At 43.8% G+C, this 12,113-nt stretch overlaps 1 protein-coding gene across 8 annotated transcripts in view; it reads right to left on the bottom strand.

Annotated features, from left to right (window-relative positions):
- Nucleotides 1–12,113, bottom strand: part of POGZ (pogo transposable element derived with ZNF domain) — a 65,762-nt gene that overhangs the window by 34,893 nt on the left and 18,756 nt on the right. The window lies entirely within an intron of this gene.

Raw genomic sequence — 12,113 nt, 5'->3', positions numbered from 1 at the left:
TCTGAGACATGTTCTCACTTGTGTGAGTTTCACCTAAATTTTGTTTGGAATCTCACTTGACGGTAATCTCTTGCTGATCTGGAGCCTAACAGTGCTCCTATAAATTCTATGCTCCAAATCAGTGTGGATTTTTGTCTGTTGTCTGCCACTTGGATATAGTTTTGTAGGTATGATCACTTCTCATGCTCTTGCTGAAGTCAAATGTCTTGCACACCTCACACCAGAGGTTAACCAGAATCCGGCCGTGTTTCTCTGCCCAGCTAGCAGTGTGCCTGTTGAAGTAAGGCTAGACCATGATTCCCTGTCTCCTCACATAAGCTGTCACAACCTTGGTGAATGCCCTTAAACATAAAAAGAATATCAGGCTATACTATCCGTTCTCACAATGGGCATCAAAACCTGCTGCCTTGTGGAAACCCCAGTCTATGGGGCAGCAGAGGACCATTTGCGATAGTATTTGTCTCCTCTTCAGTGGCTCCAAGGTACTCCGTGGCCAACTGTAATATTAGGTAGAGGAATGCTGTATGAAGGATGGCTCTTGAAGTGACTGCTTCCTCCTTGGGGTCGAGATATAGACGCCTGAAGAGTGTAGTCACCCTTGAATCCTTCAAGTAGTAGAGGGCCTCATCCATTCCAGTGTTGAAAAGTTTGTTACCCTCAAAGGGGAGATCCTCAATTGTTGCTTGGACCTCCCTGGGAATCCCCAAAGACTGATACTATTACCTCCTCATGGCTACTGCAGCAGCCATTGTGAATGCTGTATAGTGTTAAACATGTACAGCTCAACCTGTAGGGAAGTGTGGGCAGTCAGCTGTCCCTCTGCCATGACAGACTTCATGTTCTCCTGGGGTTCCTTGAGAAACTTGTTTATAAACTAAGACAACTTATCCCAGTTTAAAAAAAACAAAACAAAACATACAGGTCTGTCGCATCTTACGCACATTTAACATGCGCAATTTCAGCCTTACGCGGTCGGCAAAAACAAAAAAAGAGAGAGAAAAACAACAACTTTAATACTGTACCTGCAGTGCGGGCGATTCCGCCCGCCATTCAACTCAATGTAATTTTGACTATATGCGGTTTTCGCTTTACGTGCTAACCGCGGAACGGAACCCCCGCGTAAGATGAGACTCGTCTGTATTTCGAGATAAGGGCTGAGGGCCTGATAGTCACCCTCATCCAGAGGCTAGCTGACAAATATACCATGCAGTTGAAGAAGGCCCCATTTTCTTATCCTTCTTTCTCAGTGTGGACCTAGGAAGTCCCTGCTGTTTTGATCTCTCCTGAACTGCTGCCCCTACAAGAGAACCCAATGCTGGATGAAAATAAAAATACTTGAATCCCTGATCAGGAATGTGGTAGTCCCGGTCAGCTCTTCTGAATGTAGCCAGGTTGGCTATTTTTTGCAGGCTCCAGTAGCCCTTTATTAATGGGCATCGAAGCCTGACTAGCAGAGAGATGCAGAATATCCATGAGTTTGTGCTGCTTCTCTCATATCACTTCAAGGGCTACATCTAAGGTTTCTGCCATATATTTAATTAGGTCCTAGAATACCTTAGACTCATCAACTGAGGCCACCATGGGTGAACTCACTGCCTCATAAGGCATAGCAGGCATCAAGAGTGCCCATCATAAATAGGCATCAAAGCATCACACAAGGAACAGGTCTTAAATCCTGGTGACTTAGATTCTGCAATAATGCTAGTACCCCAGCACAAGGGGAGAGATGTAGGCTAATGTATCTAATTATATAGAAATAAAACCAATGGGTGCAAAAAGGAGAAAAATACACCAATCAGATATCATACACCAGGCTAAGAAAAAATGACAGAGTGTGCAGAGCAAGCAGACATTGCAGGTTCCAACTCGTTGCCATGGGCAGGAAGAAGGAAGTGAGGGCCAGTTGGGCCTGTTTTTCCCTTTATGCAGTCAGATGGGGAGGCATGAGGAAACCAAGGGTGACCACTGACCAAAAGAATCAGTCTCCTGCATGGGTGTGTGTGTGTGAAGCACAGTAAGAGTCCAATGTGTGTGGACAATCACTCGAATGAAATTATAATCTGCCTGCCAAAATTCCCCTTGTAGTTTTAACTGGGCATAGTATTCTCTCTCACTTCTTGTCCTAAACTGTTGTATAGTATTGCTGTATCCTGTCAGGCTGTTGTCGCGTATTAGAGATGGGAAAAATATTCCCTTATACTGTTTCAATATTTTAAGTGTGTAAAACACTTTGCTTCTTGGGGTGAAAAGTGCTACAGGAATGTAAATTATGTTTTTATTTGACAGTGAAATTACTGAATCAAAACTGTCACACTAATGTAGAAGATGGAGACCTATCACATTTTCATAACAGCATTGCTTTAAAAAAAAAAATTAAGTAAGGGAACACTGTCAAAGCTGGCAGACAAACATTGGACCTTCTAGCTACATATGTAAACACCAAGAATTATTTAGAGTGGGGCACAGAGGTAGAAGTAGGAATAATTGAAGGAAATAACAACAGGGAACATGTAGACTGAATGCCAATTTAAAAGACTTGCTGGAAGTGAGATGTATTTATGAAAATCTCCCCAAGGAAAGTGGTGGAAGCCTAATCACTTCAGATATTTAAAACTGAACAGTAATGAACAATCCTGCTCCAGCAGAGAAATGGACTAGAGGAACCAAGAGATATTGTCCATCTTCTAACTTCTGCAATTCTGTTATTTGATTCATAGACACACAAAGGTACTGCCGTTCACTCCACTATGTCCTTCTACTTCCCTTCTTCTGAAGTAGAGTTAGGCCATGTCTACGCCAGTGAGCTTACGCTGTAAGATCGCTCGTGTAGCTGCTCTAGACTGATGGGAGAGAGCTCCCTCGCTGACAAAGCACTGTGCACACTATCACTTATGCCTGCAAAACTTATGTCGCTCAGGGTTCCCTCACCACACACACAACTGAGCGACATGAGATTTGTCGACAAAAGTGGTACTGTATACATGGCCTTAGAGTCTTGTACATTTTAATACTGAAAAGGACAACATGCCCATAAGGGAATTCCTGCACAGGGTTTGTTACTGTAGGGTCACAGGTCCAGAAGCTGACTTTTTAATCAGCATGGTGGATCTTGTTTAAGAGAAGTTAAATTTTAGGTCTGCTAGCCTGCATGCAGCATTGATTAAGAAACAATAATGTAGTAGCTAGGAGAAGATGGATGAGATTTAATGGACTTTTGCAAGTCTAATTTGGAATTATTTTTAATGAATGTAAAGCAAAATGCAACAAGACAACCTAGGAATGTAAAAAACTAACTGCTAAAAGCTGGGATGGCTCAAGACATGGCTCGTTTCTTGAGCCTTCAATGTAGTCTGCAGTTTAAAACAGGATTTGACCCTCACAATTACTGGGCCAGTAGATATTGCAGGGATTGTAGAGGTGACAGATGCCCCTCTGGCACTTTGCCACTTCAGTCCCTGCTGGCAGCAAGCCTAAAGGGATTCCCCTGTAAGCCAAAGTCACATAGTAAGAGATGGCATCAGCTCAAATAACACCACTGCTCCAGAAAGAAAAGTCCACATTCACAGCCAAAGAATTTTATTCATATTGGTCTTAAAAGTTAATTGCCTGAGTTATTCTCTGTTGTACTAGTAATCCAACTGATATTAATGGAGAAGTATGACAGCAACCAAAAGAAGAATGTAGCCTAATGTATGTAAACTAATGGGCTCTAGAGAGATATAGAAAATAGTCATGTTTCTACAGCTCCGTTCATCTCAAGGGATTGCAAAGCATTTCACAAACTTAAACTGATATTAGCAACAATTAAAAACAAAAAACAAAAAAAACCCCACCACTACCACAAAACTAAGTTTACTAGCAGTTAAGGTTGACCACATATTCCATCCACCTAAAATCTTAAAAGAATGGAAATAAGAAATTAAGACTTGTGCATTCCTTTCCACTTTCATATTGCCTACAGCACTCGATAATGCACTCCAACACTCCACAAGACTTTCACTTCCATCTCCAACAGATACCAAAAAGCAACATATATCCCAACTTCATCAAACTCGCACTCCAGCACAATGATCTATAGACAGTAGTCTCATATACTATTATATCAGTACATCTGACAGTCATACATTCCATGCATTTGGGATGTTATTCTGCCTCAGTACCATGTGGTCATTGTTAAGCTTCCCCCTCTGCTTCTCCAGAGTATTTCCCTCTTACACACACCTCTTTAGTTAAAAAACTTTGCATCAGAATTCTGTAGTGGCCACAGTGTTACTTTTTAGGCCAAATGTTGACCAAGAAATTGTATGAGCCCTCAGACTCACTCCTCTTTAGAGCATCCTGTGGCGACCATAGGTCCCAACATACAGTACTCCACCATGATCTGAGAAGTAGGCAAAGTATTTAGATGCAGCTCCTATGCTCCTGTGCCATTGCCATCCAGAATTGAACAGAGTTTTGGCAACACGTGCAATGCTGCACACTATAATTCTTCATTCATTTCTATGTCAGGTAGCCTGTGACTGAAAGACAGTCTACAACACATACACACAAAAGAAAAATAGCTGTGAAGAATGCTCGGGACCCTCATTTGGCTTGGCTCAGTCTATGTGACTGAAGTTTTTAATCTCTTCCTTAAAGCTTAAAAGAAACAGAAGGCAGTGACATTTGCACAGTGCCAATTGTTAATGCATTTCTGTAAGCCAGACCAAAAAAAAAAAAAAGGTCTTCGTTAATTGAGACCACACCTCTTCCTTTTAATATAACTGTTGGAGAGACAGATATGTAGAAATGTAATACCAGCTGTTAATGGCCAGGGCATGAACAGTACTCCAAGCATCTAATTCATTAGGAAGACAATTTTATATACTTCTGTGATTTACAGAACACATACTGAAATTTTCTAACTAGCCTGCAGCATTATGTTAGTAATCTTGCTAAGTCTCCAATGTTCTAGATGCCCAAAGGGTTTGCTTGACACATTCAGACTCAACGCAGCAGTCTCTCAGCAGGGACTGAGAAAGGAAGAGAGAACAGTCTGGTTTCGTTTTCAGATGAGACGGTGGAGCTTTGAATTAGAGTATCATGGCAGCAGTTTTCCAAGACTCTTAAACAGCCATCAAAAAAAAAAAAAAAAAGTGGACAAAATAAGAGGGTGTGTCAGAGTTTGGCAGGACTATCATAGAACTATAATAATTTCCGATGTGACAAAAAACTATTCTACTTCAATTTCTGTGGATCATTTAGATAGTGACCACCCCCTAAGTTAAAAGTACAAATTTTGGATACTCATCTAGCAAACTCAGTTTTACTGATTAATGCGTATTTCTAACAGACTTTTAAAATATTGAATATTATCAATCAGTAACCCTTAAGCTTTAGTTTATTAGTGTTAATCTAATTAGCATGCCAATACCACAAGGATTTGTATTATTTTTTTGTGATTGATTTAAGGCACCTCCCTAATCAACCTTTATCATTAAAACTATTAAATATTTTTAATACTTTTTCAATAAACAAATTACTACTTCAAATAAGGTATAGCACCTGTCCTATTACCTGCACATATGATCAATTTTTCTATAAAAATAATTAGTATCTGATTATTAAGTAGATTTATTGGACACTGAATAATAATCATCTTACATTTATATAGCCCCTTTAATCCCAAAGGATCCTAACACTCTTTATTAATGTAATTCATTGAAATACAAAGTAGACAGAGAAATCGCTTTAGCCACCTCAGCAATTAAACACAGCAGCTGCTTAACAGCACACTGAATGACAATTTTACAATAGGAAGTGAAGAATACCATTATCCAATTCAGACAGCAGGAAAGGTTCAAGGAAATAATATTATTCAAATTTAAAGTTGGCCAATGCACCAGTTTAATATCTCTACTCTTCCAAAATGCAACACTGGTTCTTTAGTGACCACAAGTGGTCAAGTCCTTTGTTTTATACCACATCTGAAAGACTATAAAACTGGCAACAGCAATTTCCCCTAACATGCTGGGGCACTGGATTCAGCATTGAATTAGAGAAAAGAGAAGCATCTATTCCACTTCCAGCAGAAGAGGTTACTCACCTTGCACAGTAACTGAGGTTCTCCGAGATGTGTCCCCCTGTGGGTGCTCCACTTCAGGTGTCGGTGCACCCCGGCACCACTGATCAGAGATTTTCGGTAGCAGTGCCCAGTTGTGACGCGTATGCGCAGTAGTTGCCCCACAGTACCGCTGACGCTTCATCTAGCGCTTGCGCAGCCCGACCCCCTCAGTTCCTTCTCTACCACAGAGTCTTTTCTGCGAACTCTAAAGTAGAGGGGAGGAGGGCGGATAGTGGAGTACCCACAGGGACATACATCTCAAAGAACCTCAGTTACTGCACAAGGTGAGTAACCTTCCCTTCTCCAAGTGCTGTCCCTGTGGGTGCTCCGCTTCAGGTGACTGCAGAGCAGTACCCCATTATGGAAGGAGTAGGCTGTACAGCTGAGGCTAATACCATAAGGCCAAGTATTGTATTGGCCTCTGAACTCTGAGTTATTATGTAGTGGTTTGTGAATGTGTGTACGGAAGGCTCAAGGGATAGTTTGGCATATTTCTCTGACTAGAACATTATGTAAGAATGCGGTCCAGGCAGAAATCGATCTAGTTGAATGGACTCTAATCCCTGTCAGGGGTTCTATATTTTGTTGTTGGTAACATAAATGGATGCAATTCAAAATCCATTTTGATAGTCTGTTTCAAAATGGCTGTGCTCTTTGATCGTTCTTGGTGACTTATAGAAAGGTTTCATTCTATCTAGGTAAAATGCTAGTGCTCTTCAAACATCTAGTGTGGAGAATAGATTCCTGTGTAGACCTATCTGGTTTAGAGTAAAACGCAGGTAGATGGATAGGTTGATTGAGATGGAATGATAAATTTAGGGTGTGGTCCCATAGTCACTGTGTCTTTAAATAATATGGTATAAGGAGGATGGGCCATGAGGGCCCCAATTTCACCCACTCTACGTGCTGAGGTGATCACGACCAGGAACGCTACCTTCATTGATAAATGTAGTAAAGAACAGGTAGCAAGTGGTTCAAAAGGGGCTCTGGTAAGGCCTTGGAGGACTATATTTAGGTCCCATGCTGATGTAGGGTTGCAAACTTCAGGGTACATGTTCTAAATGCCTGCAAGAAAGCGTTTCATAATGGGGTGCACGAAGGCTGAAAAACCATCTATCTTGTGGCAGAAAGCAGCTCTGGCTGCGAGGTATATCCTAAGTGAACTAATAGATAACCCCAAGTTATCTCAAATGCAACATGTGCTCCAAAATCAAACGTATCAGTGCTGATATGTGGCTGTCGTGACACCATGAGGAGAATCTTTTCCATTTATGGAGGTAAGTGGTAGGCATGGTAAGTTTCCTGCTGTTTAGCAACAACTTTTCAACCTCTTCTGAACAGGTTAGTTTGTCATGATGGAACGATAGAGGAGCCATGCTTTCAGGTGGAATTTTCCTAGATTCGGGTGAAGAACTTGACCCTCATCCTGAGAGAGAAGATCCCGATGGAGAAGAAGGGTGTACAGGGTGCATGGGGTGCAAACTGCGGTTCAGGTATGGAAACCATGTCTGTCTGGGCTATCTCAGAGCTATCAGTACGATCCTGGCTCTGTTGGTCCATATCTTGTGTATCACTCTGGATAATAACGGTACCAGTGGGAATGCGTACAGGAGGGGTGCGTTCCATCGGATGACAAAGGCATCTCCTAGGATTGTGGTCCTAGTCCTGCTCATGAGCAAAACCATGGACATTTGCAGTTTCGTGATGTTGTGAACAGACTGATGTGCAATGACCCCCACATGCGGAATATGTGTTGTGTGATGTCATTGTTCAGTTCCCATTCGTGTTCTTGGGAAAACTGTCTGCTCAATGTGTCTGCCATTGTGTTCTGTTGGCCCGGGAAGGTACGACGCAGTAATGGTAATATTGTGGATAATGCACCGGTTCCATAATTTTATGGCTTCTGTGCACAGGGAATGAGATCGAGTTCCTCCCTGCTTGTTTTGTAGAACATACAGGCTATGTTGTCTGTCATTATTCCTAGTGATTTGTTTCTTATCATTGGTAAGAAATGTTGGCACGCGTTTCGAACTGCTTGTAGTTTGAGTAGATGGATGTGTAATAACAACTCCACGGGAGACCATTTCCCTTGGATTGTGTGTTGATTCAAGTGCACACCCCATCCGATCAGTGAGGCATCTGGATGGATGCTGGGTCTTGGTGAAACAGGACACCTGCGCACACATTGCATGGGTTTATGCACCATTGTAGTGATTGTATGACTTTTGGTGGTAGTGACAGGAGTCTGTTTAGATTGTGCTCAGTCATCCCTAGAGATCGTGCATGTGCAGTCATTTGTGCTTGATCACAAAGACAGAGCCGCCATGTGTCCTAACAGTTCTAGGCAGGTGCGTGCAGAGACCCTTGGACTGTTTGTGACTACGGATATGAGAGTGGTCATTGTGAAGAATCTGGTCAATGGTAATAAAGCTTTGGCTTCTATCGAGTCTAGGTAAGCGCCGATGAATTCTAGTTGCTGAACCAGAACTAAAGTAGATTTCTTATCATTTATTTGTAACTGTAGGGTATGGAAAAGTGTCATACTCTTCTATGTGAAGTGTATTGCTTCTGCTCGAACGCGACCCTTCAATAGACAATCGTCCAAGTATGGGAATATCATAATTCCCTGTTTACAGTATTCTTGCCAGCAAGTTAAAGAAGTATGGGCTGGATGAATGGATGGTAAGGTGGATAGAAAACAGGCTAGATGGTCGGGCTCAACGGGTAGTGATCAATGGTTCCATGTCTAGTTGGCAGCCGGTATCAAGCGGAGTGCCCCAAGGGTCGGTGCTGGGGCCGGTTTTATTCAATATCTTCATTAACGATCTGGAGGATGGTGTGGACTGCACCCTTAGCAAGTTTGCAGATGACACTAAACTGGGAGGAGTGGTTGATACGCTGGAGGGTAGGGATAGGATACAGAGGGACCTAGACAAATTAGAGGATTGGGCCAAAAGAAATATGATGAGGTTCAACAAGGACAAGTGCAGAGTCCTGCATTTAGGATGGAAGAATCCCATGCACTGCTACAAACTATGGACCGAGTGGCTAGGCAGCAGTTCTGCAGAAGAGGACCTGAGGATTACAGTGAACGAGAAGCTGGATATGAGTCAACAGTGTTCCCTTGTTGCCAAGAAGGCTAATGGCATTGTGGGCTGTATCATTAGGAGCATTGCCAGCAGATCGAGAGATGTGATCATTCCCCTCTATTCAGCACTGGTGAGGCCTCATCTGGAGTACTGTGTCCAGTTTTGGGCTCCACGCTACAAGAAGGATGTGGATAAATTGGAGAGAGTCCAGCGGAGAGCAACAAAAATGATTAGGGAGCTGGAGCACATGACTTATGAGGAGAGGCTGAAGGAACTGAGATTGTTTAGCCTGCAGAAGAGAAGAATGAGGGGGGATTTGATAGCTGCTTTCAACTACCTGAAAGGGGGTTCCAAAGAGGATGGATCTAGACTGTTCTCAGTGGTAGAAGATGACAGAACAAGGAGTAATGGTCTCAAGTTGCAGAGGGGGAGGTTTAGGTTGGACATTAGGAAAAACTTTTTCACTAGTAGGGTGGTGAAACACTGGAATGGGTTACCTAGGGAGGTGGTGGAATCTCCTTCCTTAGAGGTTTTTAAGGTCAGGCTTGACAAAGCCCTGGCTGGGATGATTTAGTTGGGTTTGATCCTGCTTTGAGCAGGGGGTTGGACTAGATGACCTCCTGAGGTCCCTTCCAACCCTGATATTCTATGATTCTACGGCTGGCTAACCCATGGACGTGTCCTCCTATGCCATTCCCAATGCACTGGGCACAATGGGACCCATGGGAGGTCTTCAGATCTCAGACCCAAAGACCTCACACCCCACAGAGGCAACAGATTTGCCTTTCTATAGTGACAGCCACTGAGCCCTCGGAGTTCCATGAGGATTCCGAGGATTTGGAGGATTCCAATACTCAAGGCTGCTGTACAAAGTCAGAACGTCCCTCTGGAAGAGGTGACTGAAAATCAACATCAGCTCTTAAAAATACTACACCCAGCGTCCTCAACAAAGCTAGCACTACCAATTAATAGCGTCCTGCTGGAACTAGAAGAATCAGTATGGCAAATTCCAGCTACCATACCCGCCATGGGCAAAAGGGCAGATAGGAAATATTACGTGCCCAATAAAGGCATGGATTTCCTATTCTCGCCCCCCTCAACCAAACTCCTTGGTGGTGGATGCGGTGAACCTGTGTCACAGGCACCACCAGCCAAGATGCAATTTGGTCCCCAGTCTGTAGTAGTGCATGGGATTCTTCCGTCCTAAGTGCAGGACTTTGCACTTGTCCTTGTTGAACCACATCAGATTTCTTTTGGCCCAATCCTCTAATTTGTGTAGGTCCCTCTGTATGCTATCCCCACCTGCCATTTTATCTACCACTCCTCCCAGTTTAGTGTCATCTGCAAACTTGCTGAGGGTGCAATTCATGCCATCCTCCAGATCATTAATGAAGATATTGAACAAAACCGGCCCCAGGACTGACCCTTCGGGCATTCCGCTTGATACCAGCTGCCAACTAGACATGGAGTCATTGATCACTACCCGTTGAGTCCAATGATCTAGTCAGCTTTCTATCCACCTTATGGTCCATTCATCCAGTCCATACTTCTTTAACTTGCTGGCAAGAATACTGTGGGAGACCGTATCAAAGGCATAAGGACATGTCCCTGTGTAACCAGTCCCTGGCACTTTTGTGCAATGGCGGTGGCTTGGTGCCTGATGGACAGGAGTGCCCTGAATGGAAGACTGCCTCTCCTAGGTCATCTTCCTTGTCACTTGAAAATTGCTGGGCATTAGGTGAGTCCATCTGTACCAGTGCAATTGGCACTGGAGAACAGTCGGTGCCGAGTATAAGTGACCCAGGCTTGGATGCTATCTCAATGTCAGTTGAGTGAGGGAGGATGCGCAGTGCAATGGGCATCGGTGCCATACTTTTATGTGTAGATGCCTGTGAGTTCGGTCCTGTTGGTACCGCCCGCTTGTGTGTGGTCTTGGTTGGTGCTGACTTAGTGCATTCAGGCATTGGCTCCGCAGCATGTGGCACTGGCGGAGGTAGCATGGTAATTGGAGGCGCTATCGGCACCATGTCCTTCCTTAGGGTATTCGATGCCATGGAGAAGGAGGCTGATTTGTGCCTACTACTTGACTCCTTATCTCTGCCAAAGAGGTCCCAGTACGGATGGTGCCGGAGGTGCCTGGAGCATCAAACGTGCTCACTCCACTGGCCATCGGCAGCGAGGGTAGTGATCATGCTACAGACTGTTTCCTCTTCAGAGGTTCTCCATGGGTTGGAGATGTCTCTCTCTTCCTCGATTTTCTGGAGGAAAGGGAACTCGCTCTGTCCAGTGAGGAGGCACCTGGAGAATCCCCGATGGGGTTTTTCCAAGGTAGACCATGGCGTTAGGGATTTCTCCATAAGGATGCTTTTAAGTCTGAGATCGCTATCCCTCCTTGCTCCGGCTGTAAAGTTGCTCCAATGATTGCAATTTTGAGGGATGTGCGTCTCCCTCGGGCAACGGATGCACTGTGAGTGTCCATCAGAGACAGGCATAGCTTCCTTACACGAAGTGCAGCATTTAAAACCAAGGAAGCCTGGCATTTTCATTGTCCAATTTTGTCATAGTACAAGGAGATAGAAACGAAGAGGAAGGCTCTCCGAGATTTTTTTTTTTTTTTTAAATGGGGAAAGTCTAAGTCATTAAATGGAAACCTAAGACTAACTATGAACTAACTACTGGGAATTAAACTTAACAGTAAGATTAGAAATAGTTTTCTAGGTAAATTTTTGACACTGCCGTTGGAGCTCTGTCTGCAGCCAAGGACAGTTGAGAAGGAACTGAGGGGGTCGGGCTGCGCAAGCGCTAGATGAAGTTCCAACAGTACCGCGAGACAGCTACTGCGCACGTGCATCCCGACCAGGCACTGCTACCAAAAATCTCCGATTAGCGGTGCCGGGGTGCACCAATATCTGAAGTGGAGC

Source organism: Mauremys mutica, chromosome 17 (genome assembly GCF_020497125.1).
Source record: "Mauremys mutica isolate MM-2020 ecotype Southern chromosome 17, ASM2049712v1, whole genome shotgun sequence".
Taxonomy (NCBI): Eukaryota; Metazoa; Chordata; order Testudines; family Geoemydidae; genus Mauremys; species Mauremys mutica.
Note: the sequence above shows the minus strand (reverse complement) of the source record. Positions and strands in the feature narration are given on the sequence as shown.